Source organism: Felis catus, chromosome B1 (assembly GCF_018350175.1).
Source record: "Felis catus isolate Fca126 chromosome B1, F.catus_Fca126_mat1.0, whole genome shotgun sequence".
Lineage (NCBI taxonomy): Eukaryota > Metazoa > Chordata > Mammalia > Carnivora > Felidae > Felis > Felis catus.
Window position 1 is genome coordinate 159069308 of NC_058371.1, and position 13730 is coordinate 159083037.

Genomic DNA, 13730 nt, shown 5'->3' on the forward strand with positions numbered 1-13730 from the left:
CTGCCTCTCTGGGATGGGCTCAGAGATAAGCAAATAACCTCCTCACTGTGTGCCCCCAGGCATTCTCCATATTGCTGTTTCCTACTGTATGTCCACAGACTGTTTGCCCTGCCTTCTCTCCAAAAGCAGTCCTGATGCCTCCAGTCTCTCCCCAAGCAACGCTTGCTGACCGTTAGAACACGAGACTTTAAGTCCCACTGTTTAACGGAACTCAGAAAATTTGGGCCCTCTCACCTTCCAAGCCAATTGTTATGGGGATTCATTTTCCCCATGTGCTCCCCTGTTAGTCTGTCTCACACCCTTCTCCACGACCACAGCTCCCTCCCTACCACATTGGCTATGATCCAATTCTCTCCCAAACTCCATCTCCACACTTCCTACTTTCATCACGTGGCCTCTTCTCTACCTTTAGTTGTGGAGTTTGTTCCGCCAGTCTTCAAGTTGGTTTGGGGGGTATTTAGGATTATTTAATAGTTAACTAGTTGTATTCATGAGATTAGGCAAGTCTAGGGTCCTCCTACTCTGCAACCATCTTCATCTCCTCTCCAAAGGAGAATTTCTTGACTTTGTCTAACTGGTAATCATAATATGCATTCATTTTCCAGGACTAATGTTCATATCTTTTAAAAATAATACCAATGCTTTTTTACAAATTCAAAATAATTTTGGGAAATTTCTGTAAGACTATTTCTCACTTTAGCTCAGAGCTCTGTGAAGTCAGTGGGAGCTCTGGGCTTGAATCAGCTCCATAGAGTGAGCAGGCTGAGGAGAAATGGGGCCAATACAAAAATATCCCAACATACACAGTGAGGTTTTCCTATCTATGATGTGTCTCAAAGCGATGAACTCAGAAACTGTTCTAATCAGAGAATTCTTCAAGGAAAAAAAAAAAATAGTTCCCCAAAGAAGTCAAGAGCTACTCAAAATACAAAGGAGAAAACCAGAAATTTAAAATAAATTTTAATGAACATTAATTCCAGGTCCAAAAAACTAGTTACAACATTTGTTGGAAGAATGAAGACTTAGTCTTGATTATAGTTAAAATACAAGGTTGCCCAGAAAGCATGATTTTAAAATTAACAGATCCTCTCATTTCCCCTCCCAGCTATCTCCAACATTATCCCACAAATCTCTTTCCTAATGACAACTAAAACTTCACCATTAGTAATCAATTCCCTTGAGTTAGTTCCTCATTGGTGGTCTTTTATAAAGCAAATTCACTAGGAACAGGGTGTGAGGCACTTGGGGGTAGTACTCAAAACAGAAAATGCTATGGACTGAGTGGTATCCCCCTACAAAATTCGTATGTTGGAATCCTAACCCCTAATGTGACTGTATTTAGAGATAGGGCCCATAAGGAAGTTAAATGAGGTCATGAGGGTGGGGCCCTAGGAATAGAACTGATGTCCTTATAATTAGAGACACCAAAGAGTGTTCTCTTGCTCTCTCTCTCTCTCTCTCTCTCTCTGCCTCTCTCTCTCTCTCTCTCTCTCTCTCTCTCTCTCTCTCTCTCACACACACACACACACACACACACACACACACACACACTTCTCACGGGCACAAAGAAATCATGTGAGCAGATGGCAAGATGGCAACTACCTACAAGCCAAGAGCAGAGCCCTCAAAATGAAACCTACCCTGCTTCCGGAACTATGAGAAATTAATTCCTGTTGCTTACACCACCCAGTCTGTGGTATTTTGTATGCCAGCCTGAGTTTATTAAGATAAGGGATAATAAAGCAAGGAGAAACATCCTATAGAGCAGATTGAGGAGAGCATTCTGTCAACAATACACACAGATGCAGGAGATATGTTTAAGGATAGAGTTATCCTTCAGAGAATAAGTTTCTTCATTCCCTTATGTATTCCAAGATCATGTGACAATCACTATTGGTCATGTGGAAATCACTAACGTCTGTTTAAGCCATATCACACTCTACTCTTTGAGAACTTCTGGAGTCCACTCACATTATGGGCCTGCAATATAATAAAAAATAAATATTTGGTCTTTGTCCTAAGTTCCTGCTACGGAGCTCATAAAACTCTTGGAATTTCCTGAATTATGAGTGTCTTTTGTATGGCAATAGTGACACTTCATGGAATAGGTCCAAGATAGCTTCAGGATGGGGGCTGGTTGTCAGAAAAGCCAACCAGATGATTAGAAGGTTAGAACATTGAGCTCCACCCTCTGACTTGGAAACAAAGATGGGCTGGAGATTGAGTTCAATCACCAATGGCCATTGGTTTAATCAATCATGCCCAAACAAGGAAATCTGGATTAAAACCCCTGAAGTTTGGAGTGATACCAAATCAGTGAACACATTCATGTACCATAAGGGTAATCCACCCCAACTCCACTGGGACAGAGGTTCCTATGTTCAGGTCCCTTCCAGATTTTGTCCTTTATACTATTAATCTGGCTATTCATCTGTATTTTTTGTAATAGAGTATAACAGTAAGAACAGCACTTTCCTGAGTTGTGTTATTCTAGTAAATTATTGAAACTGAGGGGGTCATAGTATAGTAGGCCTGGCAGAAGTGTAGGTAGCCTGGACACCACATTGTTGGATGGTGTCTAAATATGGAACAGTCCTATAAGACTGGCCCTTAACCCATAGGTCTTCACTAACTCTTACAAAATTTAATTGCTGGACTCCCAACTGGCATCAAAATTGGTTTGTGTGTGGAATAATGACACAAAGGGCCCTTGCATACATCTGAAAATCTCACTATGGCAACAGATTGCACCAGGAATAGACACCTGATCCAACCTGTACCAATCAAGTTTTAAGAATTTGAAAAAAGGGTCCCTAAGTGACTGCCTTAAAATACTAGACCTCTGTAATTAGTCTTGTGAACTGAGGACATGAAGATTCAGAGTTGTGGTGTCTATGCTCTAATCTGTGCATGAAGCAGCTGAAAAAAATTAGTCTGTGGTCAGAAAGAAATGAAGCAAATGCATGAAAGGAAGACCCTCTAGCTTCAGAGAAACAGTGAAACTCAGGGGATGGTTGCCTTGAATCCTGTCAGCTTTCCAGTTCCTGGGTTCCATCTTCCCTGAGACCTGACTGCAGTTCCTGGTCTTAAGTCTCTTGAGTTCTCATGAATTCTTATAATAAATCCCTTCTTTTTTTATTTAAGTTTGTAAAGGTTGGTTTATGTCCTTGCAAAGACTTAAGATGATGACTAAAATGATGATAGTGATGATTATGCTAATAACTAATATCTAATGAGTGCTTACTATGTTTTAAGCTCTCTCCAAAACACTCTATACTTTTTCATTAAATTCTCACACCAAATCTATGAAGTTGATATTATTACCCCCATTTTATTATAGAACATATAGAACCTAAATGCTTGAAGATACTCACAACTCATTCCAGATACAATTTCTGAATTGACAGGGCCTATTTGACTCTTTTGGTCAAGAATCCAGTATATATGAGGCACCTGCATGGCTCAGTCAGTTGAACATCTGACTCTTGATTTCAGCTCAGGTCATGATCCCAGGGTCATGGGATTGAGCCCCACATCAGGCTTCATGTTGAGAATGGAGCCTGCTTGAGATTCTCTCTCTCTCTCTCTCTCTCTCTCTCTCTCTCTCTCTCTCTCTCTCTCTCTGTCTCTCTCTCCCTCTGCCCCTCTCCCCCTCATTCCCTTTAAAAAAATTTTTAAATTAAAAAGAATCTAGTATACAAACTAAGAAGAAACGAGCCAACAGCACATCTTACAAACTCCTATTTTTACAAATCTCACCAAATATCATCAAATCTAAGATGTTCTCAATTATCAGAAGCCTTCATTATTGTTTTCATTTTTTTTCATATTTCCCCATTTTATTTTGAAAAATTTCAAACACAAAAGAAGTTGAATGTACAGTACAATTAACTCTCATCCTTTTTACCTAAATTAATTTTAGGTAAATTCAGTTGTTAACATTTTTACCATATGTTGTATATATGTAAGATATATGCTTATATAAACACACCAACTACTTTTTCTCCTAACCTAGAGGTTCATTGCAAGGAGACCTCACTCCTAAACATTCTAGTAGTATCACATCCAACAATTCTATCTAATAGGTGGTTCATATTCATACCCCTACAGTTAACTCTGAACTAAGAGGGTGATATAGGAGACTCCTGAATTTCCCTCCTCCCACAGATGCAATGAATGTACAGCTACACAAAGAGCAATTCCCTCAGAGAGAAATCCAGAAACTAAATGAGTGACTCCTACACATTGGGTAAATGAGAAAATACCCACATTGAAACATGTAGAGGGGCACCTGAGTGAGTCAGGTAGTTAAGTGTCCTACTTCAGCTCAGGTCATGATCTCATGGTTTGTGAGTTCAAGCCCTGCATCGGGCTCTGTGCTGACAGCTCGGAAGCCTACTTTGGATTCTGTGTCTCCTTCTATATGCTCTTCCTCTGCCCCTGCTCATACTGTCCCTCTCCCTTTCTCAAAATAAACTTTAAAAAAATTAAAAAAAAAAAACACATAGAAAGGCTGAGACACATTCTCACCATTAAACCCACTCTCAGCACAGCACCATACAATCTGGAGAGAACACTTGACTCCCAGCTTCTCCCTAAGAGTGAAGGGTTTGGATCATACAACTAGTGCTCCCCCCAGGAGTTTAAAGCTCTCACCCAATGGAAGAAGTTAAGATGGCAGAGCAGTACGGGGACCCTGAGCTTTGCTTCTCCCTCAAACACAGCTATATTGAGGTCAGGTCACTTGAAACACCCAGGAAATTGATCTGTGCAGTGGCAGAAGATCTCCAAAGTTGGAGGGAGATAGCATGGCAGGTGCAAGGTGCATGGAAATGAATTGGGTGACACCAAACTGTGGTGCTACAGAGGGGAGAGAACCCTTTCCATGGAAAGACAAAAAGAAAAGAAACAGAGAGGGGTTGAGAAAGTGTGGCATCAAGTTCACACAACAGGAAAACCTCTCTGGACCAGACTAGGGAGAAGTACTGAGTGTCACAGGATTGGGGGGGGGGGGGCGGTTTTGCAAACAGCATTTGGAGCTCAAACTCTGAAGTGTTGGAAATGTGTGAATTTCTCCAGAGTACAGCTGTGGTACATGCTCTTGGGGAGAAGGGAGCTGGCCACTGACTGCATAGCCTGGTGTAGGGTATCCAGAGCACATTGGGAGAGAACACTCCCCTTTCTGGACTACTTTTGGAAGAGGGTATATTACCTCCCCAAGGACAAAAGACCCTGCAGGTGCCAGCCAAGACCCTTCATCAGCAGAGGACAGAGGTGCACCCAGAAGTAATATGACCTTTTGCTGCTTTTAGCGGTACTACACCATAGATTCCACACACTGTGAAAGTGTAGGACTGTTTTTGAGGGACAGAGGGCTTCAGACCCACTACAGAGGGGCTCTACTCTGGAGGAGGGGTGCAGATATGAACAATGATGGGTCCTTTAAGATTTCGGGTGTTGAATCCTAGCAGTGCACCAAAGAAAAAATGCAGGAGAGTTGTGGAACAGGATAAGCTGGCTGCCCTCAATATTCTGTGAGGGCTGCCTGAACAGCAAGGTGGAGGTAAGATCTGTAGTCTGGGGCTGAGAGACTGGGGTGGTGCTATTTTTCCCCCAACACCAACACGGTGGGACTTCAGAGAGCAGCACAGGAGCTCCCAGCGAGGCAGGACTGCTTACACCAAACCCCACCCCCCAGTGCCTGGCATCTGTTTATTTCCTGGGGCAAAACTGAACCAATACAGCGGGCCTCTCTTCCAGAAGATCAGCACAGCCAGCACCCCACATGCACCAAGTGTACTGAAAATTGAGTGCTTCAAAATGTTACCTGCAGTTCTGGTGGAAATAGGACTGGGCTTAATTTTTTTTTCTATTTTTCTCCCTTATTTCTTTTGGAATCAGACTCATAGTTTCTTTCCTTCTTTCTTTCCTCCTTTTCTTTTTTAATTTCCTTTTCCTTTTGAGATCAGGCTTTTTTATTCTTTTTCTTTCTTTTTTCTTTTCTTCTTTTTTTTCCTTTCTTTTTCTTAGGAATCAGCCTTAGAGTTTTTTGATTCTGTATTTGGTGTTTTAGTTCCCTTTGCTTTTCTCTTTTTTCAGGATCAGGTCTTTTTTTCTTTCCCCTTTTTTCCAGGCTTACTTCAGAAAACAAATCAAAACATACCTACTTAAAGGTCCAAACATTCCCCACTGCAAACGAGGAGCTCTGACAGGACTGACCAGTGGGAAAGAACAGCCAAAATTCAACAGCAGGTTGAACACAGCATACAGTAAAAATACTTCCTGAAGTGCCATGCCCTAGACAGTGTATGACCCCTTTTTAATATAACAGTACTCTCAGGTTCAGGAAACATAACAAGCTTTTAAAACATGCAAAAGAGAGAAACTTAGCCAAAATGACAAGATGGAAGAATTCACCCCAAAAGAAAGCTCAAGAAGAAATCACAGCCAGGGACTTGTTCAAAACAGATATAAGCAGTATATCTGAACGAGAACTTAGAACAATCATAAGACTACTAGCTTGGCTTGAAAAAAAGCATAGAAGACACCAGAGAAACCCTTGCTGCAGAAATCAAAGATCTAAAAACTAGTCAGGCTGAAATAAAAAATGCTAAAACTGAGATGAATACCAACTGGATAGAGTCACAATAAGGACTGAAGAAGTCAAGGAGAGAATAAATGATATAGAAGATAAAAATTAAGGAAAATAATGCAGTTGGGAAAAAAAAGAGGGAGAAGAAATTTATTAGATCATGAAGGGAGACTTAGAGAACTTAGTGGTTCCATCAAATGAAACAATATCCATATCATAGGAGTCCCAGAAAAAGAAGAGCAGGAAAAGGGGGCAGAGAATTTATTTAAAGCTCTCACCCAAGAGACAGAACCCCGAAACACATAGCTTTGAAAGCCAATGGGTGTTATGTTCACAAGTCCCACAGGACTGTAGCAAATAAAGCAGCAGTTTTTAGATGGGTGCAGAAGAACCACTCAACAGCTAAACACCTGGCTCAGAAAGCAAAATGAAGGAGGGAGCAAGCAAAAATGCCCATCTCCTAGTTGTTCCTTGGAAAACCCCGACTACATACTTTTCAAGCTGCTGCCTCAGAGTCCACCTTCTAAATCAGCCTGTACCTAGATACATATTTAAAACCTAGATCATTTTACAGTCCTCCCCTTTTAGACAATGATGGGTCTTGGCACAGCTTCAAGTCCTGGGAGTCACCTAGAACAGATTGTGGCTTGAATAATTATAAAGGTTTGAGAGGCAACCAGGAACTCAAGCCACACTGATTGACAACTTTCATCTCCTACACAAGACCAGTCTACCAAGACTGGAGGAGGAAGTTGTTTTATCCAACAGAGAGAAACCAACACAGAAAGCCAAGGAAAATGAAGAAATAGATAAATATGTTCTAAACAAAATAAATCTCCAGAAACAGATCTTATAAAATGGAAATAAGTGATTTACCCAGTACAGAGTTGAGAATAATGGTCATAAAGATGCTCAAGAAAATCAGGAGAGCAACATAAAAACATGAGAATTTCAACAAAGGAAATATTAAAAAGTTCCAAACAGAAATCATGGAGCTGAAGAATACCATTACTGAAGTAAAAACTGTAATAGAGGGATTCAACAACAAACTAGATCAAGCAGAAGAAAGGATCAGTATACTTAAAGACAGGGAAGTGGAAGTCATCCAATCAGAGCAGCAAAAAGAAAAAAGAATGAAAAAGAGTGAAGATAGCTTAATGGAATTATAGGACACCAGAAAACAGCAATATAAGCATTATAGAGGTCCTAGAAGGAGAAGAGAAAAAAGGGACCAAAAGCTTATTCAAAGAAAAAATGGCTAAAATCTTCCTTAACCTGGGGGAAAAAAACAGACACCCAGATCCAGGAAGTCTAAAAAAAACCAAACATGATGAATCCAATCCAAAGAGACCCACGCTGAAACACAGTATAATTAAATGGTCAAAAGTTAAAGACAAAGAGAGAATCTTAAAAGCAGCAAGAGAAAAGCAACTTGTTACATACAAGAGGAAGCCTCATAAGGCTATCAGTGAATTTTTCAACAAAAAGCTTGCAGGTAAGAGGCAGTGGGATGATATACTCAAAGTGCTGGGCAACCAAAATATTCTACCTGGCAAAGTTGTCCTTCAGAATCAAAGGAAAGATAAAGAGTTTCCTAGACAAATGAAAGCTGATAAGAGTTCTTCACAACTAGACTGGACTTACAAGAAATGTTAAAGGGAGCTCTTCAAGCTGAAATAAAGGATACTAATTAGTAACATGAAAACATACAAGAGTATAAAACTAACTGGTAAAAGTAAACAAATAGTTAAATTCAGAATAATATAATGGTAGTGGTTATATCACTTATAACTCTAGTATAAAGATTAAAATACAAAAGTATCCAAAATAACTATAACTATAACAATTTATTAATGGATGTATAATGTAAAAAGATGTAAACTGTGACATCCAAAAAAATATGGGGGCGCCTGGGTGGTTCAGTGAGTTAGGTGCCCAACTTTGGTTCAGATCATGATCTCACAGTTCACGAGTTCGAGCCCAGCATCAGGCTCTGTGTTGACAGCTCAGAGCCTGGAGCCTTCGGATTCTGTGTCTTCTTCTCTCTCTGCCCCTCCCTCACTCATTCTCATTCTCATTCTCCCCCCCTCTATCTCTGTCTCTCTCTCTCTCAAAAATAAATCAAAATATTTTTTTAAAAAATTTTTTAATATGTGGGAAGAGTATAAAAATGTAGAACTTATATATGCATTTGAAGTTGAGTTGTTATTAGCTTAAAATAGACTGTTATAAATGTAAGATTTTTATTTAAGCCTTGAGGTAACCACTAAGCAATAACCTATAGTTAATACACAAAAGATAAAAAAAAAATTAAAGCATACTCTACATAAAATCATGAAAACACAAAAGAAGAGAACAAGAGAGGAAGAAGGAAAGGAACTAAAAAAACAATCAGAAAACAATTAAGAAAATGGCAATAGTAAGTCCTTACCTATTTTTTTAAGTTTTTATTTATTTATTTTTGACAGAGAGATGGAGAGAGAGAGTGGGGGGGGGGGGGGAGGGGGGCAGAGAAAGGGACAGAGAGAGAATCCCAAGCAGGCTCCGCACTGACAGTGCAGAGCCCGATGAGGGACTCGAGCCCACAAACTGTGAGATCGTGACCTGAGCCAAAATCAAGAGTCAGACACTTAACCGACTGAGTCACCCAGGAGTCCCAGTAAGTCCTTACCTATTAATAGGTAATAGTCCTTACCTATTAATAATTTAATTAGTTTAAATGTAAAGAGACTGAACACTCCAGTCAAAAGACATGGATTGGCGGAATGGATAAAAAAAAAAAAAAAAGACCTGACTATATGCTGCCTACAAGAGACTCACTTTAGCTTTAAGTACACACACAGAATGAAAGTTACAGGATGGAAAAATATATTCCATACAAATTGAAACAAAAAACAAGTGGTAGCTATATTCTTATCAAACAAAACAGACCTTAAACTGTAACAAGAGACAAAGAAGGTCATTATAGAATGACAAAAGGGTCAATTCATCAAGAAGATATAATAATTGTAAATATTTATGCACCAAACATCAGATAACCTAAATAAATAGGAGAAATAGACAGTAAAACAATCATAGTAAGGGACTTCAGTACCCCACTTTCAACAATGAATAGAACATCCAGACAGAAAATCAATAAGGACATATTGGACTTAAGCTACACATTAGACCAGAGGGACCTAATAGACATATATAGAACATTCCATCCAACAGCAGCAGAATATACATTTTTCTCAAGAGCACATGGAATATTCTTTGGGACAGATCATATGTTAGGCCACAAAATAAGTCTTAACAAATTTAAGAAGATTGAAATCGTATCAAGCATCTTTTCTAACCACAATGGTACAAAACTAGTTATCAATTACAAGAAGAAACCTGGAAAACTCACAAATATGTGGACATTTAACAACACGCTCCTGAACAACCACAAGTCACAGAACTAATAAAATCAGAAATCAAAAATTCTTGAAAAATATCACCTCACAACTTTCACATAATCTCTATTCATTAGAATAGTTATCAAAAAGATAATAGATAACAACTGTTGGAAAGGATGTGGATGAAAGGGAAGCATTGTGCACTGCTGGTAGGAATATAAACTGATGCAGCTGCTAAGGAAAACAGTATGGAAGTTCCTCTAGAAATTTAAAATAGGATGGCCATATGATCCAGCAGCTTCGCTTCTGGATGCATTCCAAAGGAAACAAAACCAGTATCTCAGAGATATCTGCACTCCTATGTTCACTGCAGCATTATTCACAATAGCTAAGGTAAGGAAACAACCTAAGTGTCCATCAATAGATGAAAGGATAAAGAGAATGTGGTGTGTGTGCGTGTGTGTGTGTGTGTGTGTACACAATGGAATATTATCCAGTCTTTAAAAAGAAGGAAATTCTGCCATTTGTGACAACATAGATAAAGCTGGAAAGCATTATGCTAAGTGAAATGAGCCAGACAGAGAAAGACAAATACTGCACGGCATCAATAGAACGGTGGCTACCAAGGGCTTAGGAGATGAGGGAAATAGGTAGAGGCTAGTAAAAGGGCAGATTTTCAGTTATAAGATGAATAAGGTCTGAGGATCTAATGTATGGAAACTATGGTTGATAACACTGTATTACCTAACTGAAACTTGCTAAGAGAGCAAAAAAATGTTCTCAACAACAAAAAAAGGTAAATACATGAGGTGATGAATATGCTACATAACTCAATGGCGGGCATCTTTTCACATGTGTGTGTATATATATATATATATCAAATCACCACACTGTGCACTTTAAATATATTACAATTTTATTTGTTAATTATACCTTTGTAAAGCTGAAAAAATAATTCTAAGACTGATAAAACTTATATTGCTCTTTCATTTTTTAATCTAAGATCTCATCAAGAAATTGTACATTGCATTTGGTTGTCATTTCTCTTTAATCTCCTTTAATCTAGACTAATTCCCCTGCCTTTTTAAATCATCAAGATATACCTTCATTTTAATTATCACTAAGGGAAAAAAAAAGTGCTGCCATTTATAACTGTAAAATGTCATCAGTTGTATGATGAATCCTTTTAAATGCTGGAATTGGATGTTAAAATGTGAGAAAAAAAGGTACTTCCTAGGATCGATGAAATATGTTATTTCTGTCTGGATTTGATATAAAGAGAAAGTGGCAGATAATAATCAAAAGTTTGGAAAATATGTCCAATAATAAAGGGCTGAAGAAAACTGACAGTACTTAGCTGGAAATGGCAATTTTATAACAAGCTTTAAATTTATGAAGAACTCTTAAATGGAAGAGGGTGACAAGATTTTTTATTATATTCTAAGAAAACAAAGGAAGGAGAAAAAAGCACATGGAGTTGAACAATAAAGTAAGGGATTTAATTTACCCAAAAGTAATTTTTTTTCTGCCTAGAAATACCTTTAAAAATTATTCAAAATGCTCTGCCCCTCCCCCGTTCATGCTCTGTCTCTCTCTGTCCCAAAACTAAATAAAAACGTTGAAAAAAAAAATGGGGCGCCTGGGTGGCGCAGTCGGTTAAGCGTCCGACTTCAGCCAGGTCATGATCTCGCGGTCCGTGAGTTCGAGCCCCGCGTCAGGCTCTGGGCTGATGGCTCGGAGCCTGGAGCCTGTTTCCGATTCTGTGTCTCCCTCTCTCTCTGCCCTTCCCCCGTTCATGCTCTGTCTCTCTCTGTCCCAAAAATAAATAAAAACGTTGAAAAAAAAAATTTTTTTTAAATTATTCAAAATGGTTCATGAGTCTCTCCAAAGGTATGTCAGAATGTCTTAGACTGGGAAGTGGGCTTTTAGACAATTGTGTGTGTGTGTGTGTGTGTGTGTGTGTGAGCAAAGATATGTGACCTGGTGGAATAAGGGACAAAAAGCACTTTGGAGGTAAAATGTCAAGGTCCGAAGCACAGAAGTCTCATTACTGAAGCCAGACAGAGGTGTCTGTGATGGTGCCAGTATATAATGGGTAGTCACTCTTGAACAGAGAACTATTGTGTCAAAAATCATATATAAGGAAGTTTTCTTTCCTGCACTTATATATATGTAGATTGGCTTGGAATAAGCAAAGAGCAGGAGTAAGGAGGCCAGCTAGAGTCACTGCAATGAGCCTGCCTTACCATGGACTCAGTATGTAACCACCACCTCCCAGATGCCCCTATAGAGAGCAGAAGCCTGAAAACTCATAATTAGAACATTTTTCTCTGACTTCCTGTAAACACACTAAGCTACTGTCCATCTTTTAAAACTGAGGATGTTTCCATTTCCTTAGGAAAGTAAAGGTTAAGATTGAGTGGACGGTTAAGACCTTGCAGACACAGGAAATCCAAAGACAGTAGAGGCTATAGATTCCAAAGCTAGGCTTTAACTACCTAACAGTTTTGCCTGCATCCCATCACCACAATGGAAATAAAGACAAATGACCTTTTCCTTGCTTTTCTCACACTCATGGAAACAAGGTATTATTACTGAGATTCCATGCCTATTGGAGACCTTTATTAGTTGTAAGGTCAGGTCAATCCTAACAATGTGAGGCATGTTCCAAAATCTATTATCTAAAATATACTTAAAATCCTAGCTCCACGCTTCTTTAATTTTTGATAATGAGCATTTGGTGTTCAAGAGTATATAGCGTTATAAATTGAGGTAGCTAATAACCCTAAGAATTAGCTCCTTTGAAATCAGTGACAAGAGTGCCCTCTCGGGCTTTTTTTTTTTTTTTTTTTTTTGTCTCCTGACCTTGACGTTCCAAAACTGCAAATATTGCTGATGCTTTTAATTTACTAGATTATAGTTCTCCTTTAAGTGATTCCAAAGAACAGAAGTCTCTCTCCAGAAACAGCCTCTGATTAAACACACCATCTTCATCAATTCACCAGAACCACTGAATCATTCTACCCTTGACCCTAGAACCTAAATTTGCCTACAAGGAAATAATGAGAGGGGGTAGAGGAGGAGATTCAACACTACAGTTAAAGGTGCCCTAAACAGTGTGGCCACCATCAGAAATTGCTTGTTATCCACTCTTTACAGATGGGGCTAGACCTTCCCCAGGGGAGTTTTATTCCTGGGGCAACCCCTTGGGATGCCTAGCTCAGTGGAAATATTTAGTAAATGTGCACCGGCCTAAAGAAAATCTTTAACTAGCATGAAAAGGCATAAAGTTTTAAGAAAGTGTGATTCAAAATGTAAACTGGTGCCAAGAGTCCCTTTTTACTGATAACAACTCCAAAGAAGTTGCGTCCAGCCCCCTCAGAGGTACCCCATTTCAATATGGATAGAACTTGCTGCCCCCAGCCACCACTGTGCAAGTGTGGCTTTTAACAAGATCTGCTCAGGTCCTTGGGATTTCAGGGCAGAGCACGTCATCTGCTGACAAAAAGAGTATTTTCTTCATTCCAAATCTAAAAGTGAAATTGCCCTCCCAGTTCATTCTTTTGGGCCTTCTTTATGCCTCTGAAGTAATTCTGAGGCATTCCATTTCATTTCCATGATAGCAGATTTATGAATATTTACTGATTGCAAGCAAGGGCTATAGGGAAGCCCTGGGAGAAGGCTCAACTTCACTGCAGTACTTTTAACAACAATCAAAGTTTCAAAGGAGCCAGTGTGCCTTCCTTAGCTCATTACAA